This window comes from Loxodonta africana, chromosome 13, assembly GCF_030014295.1.
Source record: "Loxodonta africana isolate mLoxAfr1 chromosome 13, mLoxAfr1.hap2, whole genome shotgun sequence".
NCBI lineage: Eukaryota > Metazoa > Chordata > Mammalia > Proboscidea > Elephantidae > Loxodonta > Loxodonta africana.
Genome location: NC_087354.1, coordinates 93,093,309 through 93,105,677, shown reverse-complemented (window position 1 = coordinate 93,105,677; position 12,369 = coordinate 93,093,309).

The following is a 12,369-nucleotide window of genomic DNA, read 5'->3' as shown; positions in this document are numbered from 1 at the left end:
TTGTCATTTGTCCTGTCCCTTCCTGCCTTCTTGTCTTTGGTTTGGGGCTGTTGTGCCCATTTAGTCACAAACACGATTGAACTACAAATCGTGTTCCTCACTTGTGTTATTATTTGCCCTATAAAAACCCCTTTGCCTTCAAGTCGATTCTGACTCATAGCGACTCTACAGGACAGAGTAGAACGGTCCCATAATTTTTCCAAGAAGCGTCTGGTGGATTCCAACTGCTGGCCTTTTGGTTAGCAGTCAAGCTCTTAACAACTGTGCCACCAGGACTCCATTTGCCTTATAGACCTGTCTAATCTTTGGCTCTTAGTTTGTTTTAAGTATTTGGAGCCCTGTCGTTGGCTGCTTAGGTGTTTATTATGGCTATGTCCTCATGGTGAATTGTCCTTTTAATCATTTTTTATTGTCCTCCCTTGTCTTTTATGGTGAATTTTGCCTTAAAGCCTATTTTATCTGAGATTACTATTGCCACTCCAGCTCTTTTTTTGGTACCTATTTGCTTGATTTATATTTTTCCATCCTTTGACATTTAAAAATATTTGTGTCTTTGTTTCTAAGGTGTATCTCTTGTAAACAACATATTGACGGTTTTTTTTTTTTTTTTTTTAGTTTTTTGTGCTTTCTGCCACACTCTGTCTCTTTATAGGAGCACTTAAGCCATTTACATTCAGTGTGATTATCACTATGTGTGAGTTTATTGCTGTCATTTTGTAGTGCTTTTTTTTTGTGTGTGTGTGGTTCTGAGGTTTTCTTTGTTCCTCTTGCTCTCCTATGCTGACTTCCTTTTTTGTGTGTGAAATTTCTTTTTGCTTCTTTTGTTATTGCAGATTTTGTGGTTACTGAGACTTTTGAGTTTTTCTTCTTTATTTTGATGAGTAGTTTTGTTAACTTTTTTAGGGTACCTTGAAATTTTCCCTTATCTTTCTAAGTTTGAACTAGTCTTTTAATACATGATATGGTCTCGACTTCCTCTCCATTTGAAAGTTCTATACCTGTACCATGTATTTCCTCTTTTATTGTTCCAACGTTGTTGTCATTTACAGATTAACATCGCTAGTTCCCTGTTTTAACCTTGACAGTTCATTACGTAGGTGGATATCTGGGGCTGACACTGACCTGGGTCCTAGATTGAGGTTGTTGTCTGACGTCATTGGTTCTGTAACTGAAGGACTCCCTCTAATAATTCTCCTAAGTTTTGCTTGGTTTTTACCTATTCCTTTAATTTCTGTTTATCTGGAAATGTCCTAATTTTGCCATCATATTTGAAAGAGTTTTGTAGGATACATTATTCTTGGTTGGTAATTTTTTTTTTCTTTCAAGGTTTTATGTATGTTATTCCATAGCCTTCTTGCCTACATGGTTTCTGCCGAGTAATCAGAGTTTAGTCTTATTGTTTTTGCTTTGTATTTGACTTTTTTGTTTTTCTCAAGCTGTTCTCAGAATTCTTTCTTTGTCTTTAGTTTTGACAAGTGTGATTATGATATGCCCTGGTGACTTTCTTTTGGGGTGTTTCCTATATGGGGTTCATTGAGCTTCTTGGATGGTCAGCTTTTCATTTTTCATGATATTAGGGAAGTTACTGTCAGCAAATCTTCAATGATCCTCTCTTTGTTTTTCATTTTCTCCCCCGTTCTGGACCTCTGATCACATGCAACTTTTTGCTCTTGATTGTTTCCCACATAGCTCTTGTGTTTTCTTTAGTTTTTTTTTTTCTCTGATTTTTCCTCAAAGTGGCATCCACGGGTTTGTCTTCAATTTTGCTAATTCTGTCTTGTATTGTTTCAAATTTTTTCTAAAACCTTCTATTGTGTTGTCCATTTATGAAATTTTGTTGTTTATGTTTTGGATTTCTAATTGCTGTTTTTGTATGGCTTCTAATTGTTTAGTTATTTTGACATTTATTGTATATTATTGTTATTATATAATTTCCTGAATTCTTCTATTGCTTTTTTTTGGGGTTTTTGTTGATTTTGGCTATGTTTTGGTTGGTTTTATCTGTGTTTTCCATGATTTTTCTATATTTTCCTTGATATCTTTCCTAATCTCTTGGAGATCCCTGAATATTATACTTTTGAATTCCCTATTGTTTAGTTCCAGTGCTTTTTCTTCTGTCAAATGGTCATCTGATGCTTTATTTTAAGACACTGGCTGAGCTTTCAGAGAGGGGCCTGGGGATTGGGTTTGGTTCCCTTTCGGGCCTTGGGGTCGGGAGTTTAACCAGCAAGGCTGAGGAAAGGGTCAGGAGGGGGAACAAAGGCAGGGGCAGAGGAGGCTAGATGGAGGAGGGTAATAGAGTGGATTAGTACTGTGGTTCCCTGCAACTGGGGCTGCCAGAATGGGGCAGTTCTTGCCACTATTCACCAGAGTGGCGGGGTTTGTAGGATTGTGCTCCTGTGGTTACTAGGTGAGGGAGCCTGAGATCCTCCTTGAGTAGGAACCAGCAAAAGTGTTCTTACTTAGCCCTGGGTTTGTCCTCACCTTACCTCTACCTATTGGGAATTCCTTGGACGTGCCTTTCTGCATACAAGGTTTTTTGGCATTATTCTAAGATAGCCACCCTGAGTCACGCTATTTGGCCGGGGACCTCCACTCCATATCTCTACTCCTTCCCTGTTTTCTGTCAGTTTCTTCTCAGTGTCTTCCTATCTAATGCTTTATCCCTTCATTTAAGGTTTAGGGTTCCAGGACTGACATTTGCACCTGTGTCTGACCAGTCTGTCATCTTGGTTATGCCCACTGGTTTACATCTTAAATGAAAAAGAACTGTTCTGTTTAAAGCTGGGCTACCAATAGTTTTGCATTTCTTTCTGAGAGTCTGTTTTTCTGTAAAAGTCACAGTCTTTGCTAAAAATATAACTTGGACAAAAAACACTGATTTGCTTTTCAAAATACAAAGTTCGGTTTTTTACAACCAGTCACACTATCTATAGCTATGTCAGTGTTGTATTTTATTAACACCTTCTTTTCACAGATTTGATTGTGAAACCGGATAACTGCAGATTTCAAGTAATTCTGCTTTTAATTCTTGTTAGCATGAGAATTGTATGTTATTTACATGCAATCCTGGGATGTAGGCTACAGGGCTTTTCCATTGTTTAACAATGTAGCTTTAATAAAGCTTTGGAAACACCTGTGTATTAAATGTTTCTTCAGTGCCTCTGACTGAACCTTGTTCCCCACAAAAATTGAAAAACAAGAAGCCATGAGAAACTCCAAGTCAGACACTTAATGGTATTTTAGTCACCTGTTTGTGCCTTAATAGTTTTCATTTCAGTTTGCAAACCCTTATTCAGGTCCCCCCCACCCGCCAAAAAACAAACAAAAAAGACACTTGAAAACTAATATCGATTGATGGAGATTTCCCTCCCAACTGGCTGAAACAAAGCATTCATGCTCCCTGAATGGTGGAATGACCCTGGCAAGGAAGGAAAAGTTAAAATTGATGGAACAAATACATTAGAAGCCTTTTCTGACCTAGCACATTTTTTGCAGTGTGTAGACTAAAGGCATTTATAACAGAGTACACTGATGAGGTAAAGAAAAATGTGTTGAGGAAGAAAGGAAACAGAAAGTAAATGGGGAATTTATGTGAAAAGCAAGGAACAATAAAGCTGTAGTTTCCTAAATTTGGGGCTGTATATGCTCTGTGCCCTGAAGTATGAGAGAGGTAATCCAGTTGTTGAAGGGTCTGATCTTCTTTGAGTACCTGCTTATTGTGCTTATTTTGAAAGGAATTAGGCTGAAAAGGAACTGTGTGAGGTGGATTGGCAAAGTGTAAAATTCATTTCACACTCATTATGAGTTCTCAAGAAACTGGCTCAAAGATTTGAAAGGACAAGTCACTGTATGTATAAGGAATAATGACCTGATCTCCAGGACAGTGCAGTGGCAGACAATAATCCCATTGTGAAAATTTAGGACAGTAGGGAAATTAACTAGCTCTTGCTTTCAACTGTGTGAGGTTACTGCAAGATTCAGAACTCAGAGGAGCACTGGGGCAGGGGACTCAGACATTGGAGGAAGAACAAGGAGGAGTAGTTTTCTACCCTGAATTGTCATGTTCAAGTCATAAAGAAAATGGATGAAGACAACAACAAAAAAGGTGCTTTTTTCCCTCCATTTTGAGCATTTGAGATCATAGGTTGCTTTTAAAAATGAAACATGGGGTAATTAACTCTCTAATTATACAACAACCACTCTGCAATGATTAGTTAGAAGAGTGGAAAGGGAATCTGTTCTATAGTCAACATGACCTTTATCATTTATTAGGCTGTTTATCTGGCTGCTTTTAAAAGTTTTCAGAAACTTGTCTTTTTAAACTACATGGGTAAATATCTTTGTAGTATTTATTAATTTCCAAAGTCACATTCAGAACCCCATGCCTTGCATTTGCAAATGTCAGAAAGTTTTGCACATAAATGGCATTTCAGGGGTGGCTTCTATAAATAATATTTCTGATTTTAAAAGTTTGCATGAGAAAGAAGAAAAAAATTATCTCCATCCTGTATGTCTCCCTTTCATATACATCAATGTGGTTTTCATAAATGAATCCTTTGCCAACATACATATAATATGCTTTTCTTACCACTGACATTTCCCCCTCTTAAGTCTGGATTTTGCTGTAACTGGGATAGAAGAAGAGAGCATGCCTCATATGGCACAGCCATCAAATACTTCTAAAAGAGGGATTATGGGAATCATAAGATCTTTAGAGTGGGAAAGACAGTTAAAGATTCGCTCAAACCCCTCCCATTACCACAGGAGACATGAAGACCAGGCATGTCACATTACTTATCCCAGTCAGAGAATTAGCTATGTCAGAGGAGGCCTAGAATCCAGGCACGCTGCCGTCCAGTTTTGTGAAAACTCAACAAGCTTCTAGATATACTTTTTTAGAACGAAGGTCTTCACAAAGCTAATTCTCAAAAAAAAATCTAATTAGAATTTATTTTACTTACTCATATTTTATTTTAAATAAACTTTTATTGATGTAGGATTCTGTGATGTATGTTTATAATGTAGCAATCCCAAATGACATATATGTGAAACGGGTAATGTATGACTTGAATATTTAAGCTAAAATACGAACAACTTAAAACTGACAGCAAATTTCTAATGTGAACAACTGCATTGCTGTGATATGGTTTGACGTAACCTTCAGTTATTCTATGTTAGGCATTTTGAATAAACTTCTGATTGTGAACCTATGACATACATTACCCTGATGCAATATGAACTTAAAGTCCCAATAAACCTTTACCTGCAAAACTAGAAGGACAAATCATATAAAATCTGGGACTCTTGTTCTCCCAATGAGAGGAATGTAGAGATAGAACAAGGGAGAGGGTAAGATAGAGGCAGGGCAATGCTCTGTCAATCGAATTTCTCTTCATCTCCAAAGACTGAGATTGCTGGAGACTCTGTTGGAGACTCTGCTGCCATCACTCACCTCCAACTCCAGCTATGAAGGTCCTCCACCGAAGATGAGGTTGAGCCATTGGTCAAGCCTTCCCCCTGAGATCACTTGTTAAATAAAGGTAAATGCCTGAAGGTTGAAGATTGGATTAACTTTACCCTACTCTGATTCTCCAGGTCTAAATGAATGTCTTGTGGGTCTTACCTGTGTGTTGTGTCATGACTACCTTGCAACTAATGAAAAGGATTTATTCATGACAAACCTGAGCACATCTCTCCTTTTTTAAAAATAAATTCCCCACAGGACAGATTCAAGTCCACGAAAGTGTCAGATAGTTTGTCTATTGCTTGATGAATTATCACAAAGTAAATACATCCATGGAATCAGTAACAAAATAAGTAAAAGGCCATTGCCCCCCTTAGGTCCGTTCGCAGTCATGATCCCTACTTCCTCCTCAAAGGCAATCAATCCTGATATCTATCACCAGTAAGTTTTTACTTGTTTTTGAACTTTATATATAAATATGGAAACCCTGGTGGCGTAGTGGTTAAGTGCTACAGCTGCTAACCAAGAGGTCAACAGTTCAAACCCACCAGGCGCTCCTTGGAAACTCTATGGGGCAGTTCTACTCTGTCGTATAGGGTCTCTATGAGTCAGAATCGACTCGACGGCACTGGGTTTGGTTTTTGGTTTGATATATATATTCTTCTAAGGCGTATTTTCCTTACTATTTTGTTTATGAGATTTGTCAATGTTGTTTCACACAATAATAACTTGTTCCTTTTCATTGATGTGTGGTTTTCTTTGTATGAATATGCCCGTGTTTATTTATTTGCTCAGACATTGATAGATAATTGTGTTGTTTCTAGTTTTGCACTATTAGAAATAATACTGCTATGAACATTCTTGTTCATGCCTTTTTATGGTGCTAAGAACATAACTTTTATCATTTCAACAATTTCTATGCATACAATTCAGTGACAATAATTACATTCATCATGTTTTGTGAGCATCACTATGACCTCTTTCCAAAATTTTTCTTCACCCTTAACAGAAACTCAGTACTGCCTAAGCAATGACTCTCCTTTCCACTTCCCTCCTTCCTTAAAAAAAAAGAAACAAAACTGTTGCCATAGAGTTGATTCTGACACACAGGGACCCTAAAGGACAGAGTAGAACTACCCTTTAGGGTTTTCAAGGCTGTAATCTTTACAGAAGCTGACAGTCACATCTTTGTACTGTGGAGCGGTTGGTGGGTTAGAATTGCCAAACTTTCAGTTAGCAGCCAAGCTCTTAAACACTGTGCCCCAAGGTTTTGTTCCCTCTTGCCCCTGTGACCCCTAATAAAATTTGATCCTATATTTTCACTTATGCTTATTTCATATAAGTGGAATCATAAAATATCTCTTCTTTTGTGACCAACTTATTTCACTCAGCATAATATTTTCAAGGTTCATCCATGTTACAGCGTGTGTCAGGATTTAATTTCTCTTTATGGCTGAATGATATTCCATTGCATGTATGTACCACATTTTGTTTATCTTTTCATTTGTTGATGAACACATAGGTTATTTCCACCTTTTGGTTTTGTGAATAGTGCTGCAATGAACACTGATGTACACATATCTGTTTGTATTCCTGCTTTCAGTTGTTGGGGATATATACCTAGGAATGAAATTGCTGGATCATAACTTGTTGAGGAACTGTCAAACTGATTGTTTTTCATAGAGGCTGTGTCATTTTACATTCCCACCAAGAATGGATGAAGACTCCAATTTTTCTGCACTCTCAGCAACCCTGTTGTTATTACATTTTTAAAAATTTTTTTAAGTGTAGCCATCCTATGGGGGTGAAACACTATCTCATTGTGGTTTTGAGTTTCATTCCACTAATGACTAATGATGTTGAGCATCTTTTCATGTGGAAGTATGACCTCGAGTATATCTCACCTGAATTTAGAGACGATCTCAAGAATAGATTAGATGTGTTGGACACTAATGGCTGAAGATCAGATAAGTTGTGGAATGACATCAGAGACATCATACGTGAAGAAAGCAAGAGGTCATTAAAAAGACAGGAAAGAAAAGACCAAAAAGAATATCAAAAGAGACTCTGAAACTTGCTCTTGAACGCTGAATAGCTAAAGTGAAAGGAAGAAATGATGAAGTAAAAGAGTAGAAAAGAAGATTTCAAAGGGTGGCTTCAGAAGACAAAGTATTATGATGACATGTGCAAAGACCTGGAAGTAGGAGACCAAAGGAAAGAACATGCTTGGCCTTTCTCAAGCTGAAAGAATTAAAGAAAAAAATAATCAAGCCTTGAGTTGCAATAGTGAAGGATTTTACGAGGAAAATATTAAATGACACAGGAAGTATAAAAAGAAGATGGAAGGAATTCACATAGTCACTATACAAAAAAAAAAAAAAAAATAGCTGATGTTCAACCATGTTGGGAGGTAGCATAGATCGGGAACCAATGGTACTGAAGGAAGAAGTCCAAGCTGCACCGAAGGCGTTAGAGAAAACCAAGGCTCCAGGAATTGATAGAATACCAATTGAGATGTTTCAACAAATGGATGCAACCCTGAAAGTGTCCACTCATCTATGCCAAGAAATTTGGAAGACAGCTACCTGGCCAACCAACTGAAAGAGAGCTATATTTATGCCAATTCCAGAGAAAGGTGATCCAACCAAATGCAGAAATTATTGAACAATATCATTAATATCACATGCAAGAAAAATTTTGCTGAAGATTATTTCAAAAATGGCTGCAACAGTGTATTGACAGGGAACTGCCAGAAATTCAAGTTGGATTCAGAAATGGACGTGGAACCAAGGATATCATTGCTGATGTCAGATGGATCCCGGCTGACAGAGAATGCCAGAAACATGCCTACCTGTGTTTTATCAACTATGCCTTCAACTCTGTGGATCATAACAATTTATGGATGACATTGTGAAGACTGGGAATTCCGGGACACTTAATTGTGCTCATGAGGAACCTGTCCATAGATCAATAGGCAGTTATTTCAACAGAACAAGGGGATGCTGCACGGTTTAAAGTCAGGAAATGTGTGTGGCTGGCTTGTATTCTCGTACTGTACCAATTCAATGTGTATGCAGAGCAAATAATCTGAGAACCTAGACTATATGAAGAAGAATGTGGGGTTGAAATTGGAGGATGACTCATTAACAACCTTTAATATGCAGACAACACAACCTTGCTTAAAGAAACTGAAGAGAACTTGAAGCACTTACTGAGGAAGACTAAAGACTACAGCCTTGAGTATGGATTACATCTTAACGTAAAGGAAACAAAAATCCTCAGGACTCAACCAATAAGCAACATCACAATAAATGGAGAAAAGTTGAAAGTCATCAAGGATTTCATTTGACTTGAATACATAATCAACACCCATGGAAGCAGCAGTCAAGAAATCAAAAGATGCATTGCATTGGGCAAATCTGCAGCAAAAGACCTCTTTAAAGTGATAAAAAGCTAAGATGTGGGAACAAGGATGTCTTACATACTTTGAACATGTTATCAGGAGGCATCAGTCCCTAATGAGGGACATCATGCTTGGTAAAGTAGAGGGTCAGTGAAAAAGAGGAAGATCCTCAAAGAGATGGATTGGCACAGTGGCTGCAGCAATGGACTCAAGCATAACAATTATTATGAGGATAGCATTGGACTGGGCAGTGTTTCGTTCTATTGTACATAGGGTTGCTGTGAGTTGGAACTGACTTGATGGCACCTAACAAGAACAACAACACTGGTCATTTGTGTATATTCTTTGGTGTAATGTCTATTCAATTCCTTTGCTCATTTTTTGATTGGGTTGCCTTTTTGTTAAGTTGTATGAATTCTTTATATGTTCTTGATATCAAACGTTTATAAGGTGTGACTTTCCGCAAAATTTTCTCCCAATCTTTAGATTGTCTCTTCACTTTGTTGATAAAGTTCTTTGATACACAAAATTTTTAATTTTGATGAAGTTCAACTTATCTATTTTATCTTTTGTAGCTCTTCCTTTGGTGTCAATTCTAAGAATCCACTGTCAAAAACTAAATTCTGAACATTACCCCTATATTTTCTTTTCTTCTAAGAGTTTTGTGGTGTTGGTTTTTACATTTAGGCCCTTGATCCATTTTGAGTTAATGGTTTTCATATACTGTGTGAGTCCACCATCATTCTCCTGAATGTGGAAATCCAGTTGTCTCAGCACCACTTATGAAAGAAACTTTTTTTTGCCCCATTGAATGGACTTATCAACCTTTGTGAAAATCAGTTCAACATAGCTCTATGTCTGTGTATCTGGATTCTCAATTATATTCCACTGGTCTGTATAGCTATCGTTATGCAAGTACTAGCCTGTTTTGATTGCTGTAGTTTTATAGTATGTTTTGAAACTGGGAAGGGTGAGCCCTCTTCTTTTCTAAGATTCTTTTGGCTATTTGGGACCTCTTGCAGCTTCAGATAAATTTGAGGTTTGGCTTCTCCATTTCCGCAAAGAAGACTGTGGAACTATGATGGAATGCATTGAATTTATAGGTTGCTTTGGATAGTACTGACATCTTAACAATATTAAGTTTTATAATTTATGAACATGGGATGTGATTTCATTTATTTAGGTCTTCTTTAATTTATTCCAGTAATGTTTTATAGTGTTCAGCATACAAGTTTTTCATGTCCCTTGTTAAATTTATCCATAATTATTTTACTCTTTTATATGTTATTGTAAATAGAATTGTTCCCTTAATTTTCTTTTCAGAGTACCATTGCTGATGTATAGAAACCTGACTGATTTTTGTGTGTTAACCTGGTACCCTGCAACTTAGCTGAATTCATTTGTTAGTCCCATTAACCTTCTCATGTATTTTGGGATTTTCTATACATAGGAACCTGTTATCTGTGAAAACGGATGGTTTTACTTCTTCCTTCCTTATTTGGATACCTTTTGCACCTTTTTCTTACCTAATTGCTTTGGCTAGGACCTCCAATAAAGTGTTAAATAGCAGTGGTGAGAGCGAACATCCTTGTCTTGTTCCTGATCTTAAGGGGAGAGTGCTCAGTCTTTATCAATTGAGTGTGATATTAGCTGTGAGTTTTCATAAATGCTCTTTATCAAATTGAGGAATTTCCCTTCTACTCCTAGCTTGCCAAGTGTTTTAAACATGAAAGTGTGTTTGATTTTGCCTAATGCCTTTTTTTTTTATTTCGTTCAGTTGAGATGATAATGTAGTTCTTTTCATTGTTCTATTAATATAGTGTAGTATATTGATTGATTTTTCTAACATTGAACCACCCTGGCATTTGTAGGATACATACCACTTGGTCATGGTGTATATCCTTGTAATATGGTATTAGATTCAGTTTGTTAGTATTTTTGCATCAATATTCATAAGGGAAAATAATCTGTAGTTTTCCTTTCTTGTGATATCTTTGTCTGGCTTTGGTATCAAGGTAGTGCTCTCCTCATACAATGAGTTAAGAAATGTTCACTCTTCTTGCATTTTTGTAAGAGTTTAAGAAGGGATAGGTGTAAGAATGGCATAGGGGTGGTGTCTGACCTCCTCCAACCCCACGAAGGGGAAGGAGAACTGCAATCAACAGCACAAGACTAACTCCTATGAGGTGGAGGTCACACAAGCCCCCTCTCTCTGCTCTCTTCACCAATTCTAACACCATGTGTCCCTCACATAGCACTCTCTGCTGGGTTCAATAATTCATTGCAATTGCCAAGCAGAACTCACAGAGCATACTCACAATTATAGTTTATATGGGGGAAGTGATAGTTAAACTCAGGCTCAAGAATTCTTGGGATACAGTTCTTCTATAAGGGTACCATCTCCCCAGCTGTGCTCACAGGCACACCTCTCCCTGGCCCTGAGTTTCTGCCCAAAGGCACTTAGCTTTCTCTCTCCATGGGCCAGGAAGCCCACCACACTGTCTCCTGCCGCCAGGTCTCTCCTTTCTTAGTGGTGGTGGCCTCCTCGCTCCAAATGGCCCTCTTTTAAGGCAAAACTGACCAGTCCCCTTGGTAGACCACAATTACCCTATCACGCAGTCACCTGGGTGGGAGTTACAAGACCATGGTTAGAAAAAACACCAGCAAAAGTAATTAATTGCACCACAATAGGGTAAATTCCTCTTTAAATATTTGGTAGAATCCTATGGTGAAGCCATCTGGTCCAGGACTTTTCTTTTTGGGGGAATATTTCTTTTTTTAATTTTAATTGATGTGCTGACTCAGTTTTTTTATTTGTTATAGACATTGCAATTTTCTAGTTCTTTTTGAGTAAATGTAGGGAGTTCATGTGTTTTTAGGAATTTGCCATTTTACCTAGATAACCTAATTTGTTGATATATGATTGCTCATAAGAGTCTCTTATGATCTTTTTTATTCCTGTAGGGTTGGTTGCAATATCCCTACTTTCATTTTTTTTAATTTTAGATATTTGAATCATATTTCTGTCTTTATTTCTCAGTCTAGATAGGTTCTCATTATATTGCTTTTTTTCAAAAAACAAAATTCTGGTTTCATTGATTTTTTTCTCTGTTGTTTTTTCTATTCTCTATTCCATTTATCCCTTCTGTGATCTTTGTTATTTCCTTTTTTTCTGGTAGCTTTGGATTTGGCTTGTTGCTCTTCTTCCAATTCCTGAAATTATAAAATTAGGTTAGTTATTTGATTCTTGTTTACCGTAGGTGTATTATAAATTTTCCTCTAAGTACTGCCTTTGCTGGGTCCCATAAGTTTTGTACTTTCATTTTCATTTAACTCTAAGCATTTACTAGTTTATCTCTTGATTTCTTTCCTGACTTATTATTGTTTAATAGTGTGTTGTTTAATTTTCACATTTTTGGTGTATTTTTTAGTTTTCCTCCTGTTTTTAACTTCTAGTTTAATTCCATTGTGGTTAAAGAAGATGCTTTGTATGATTTCA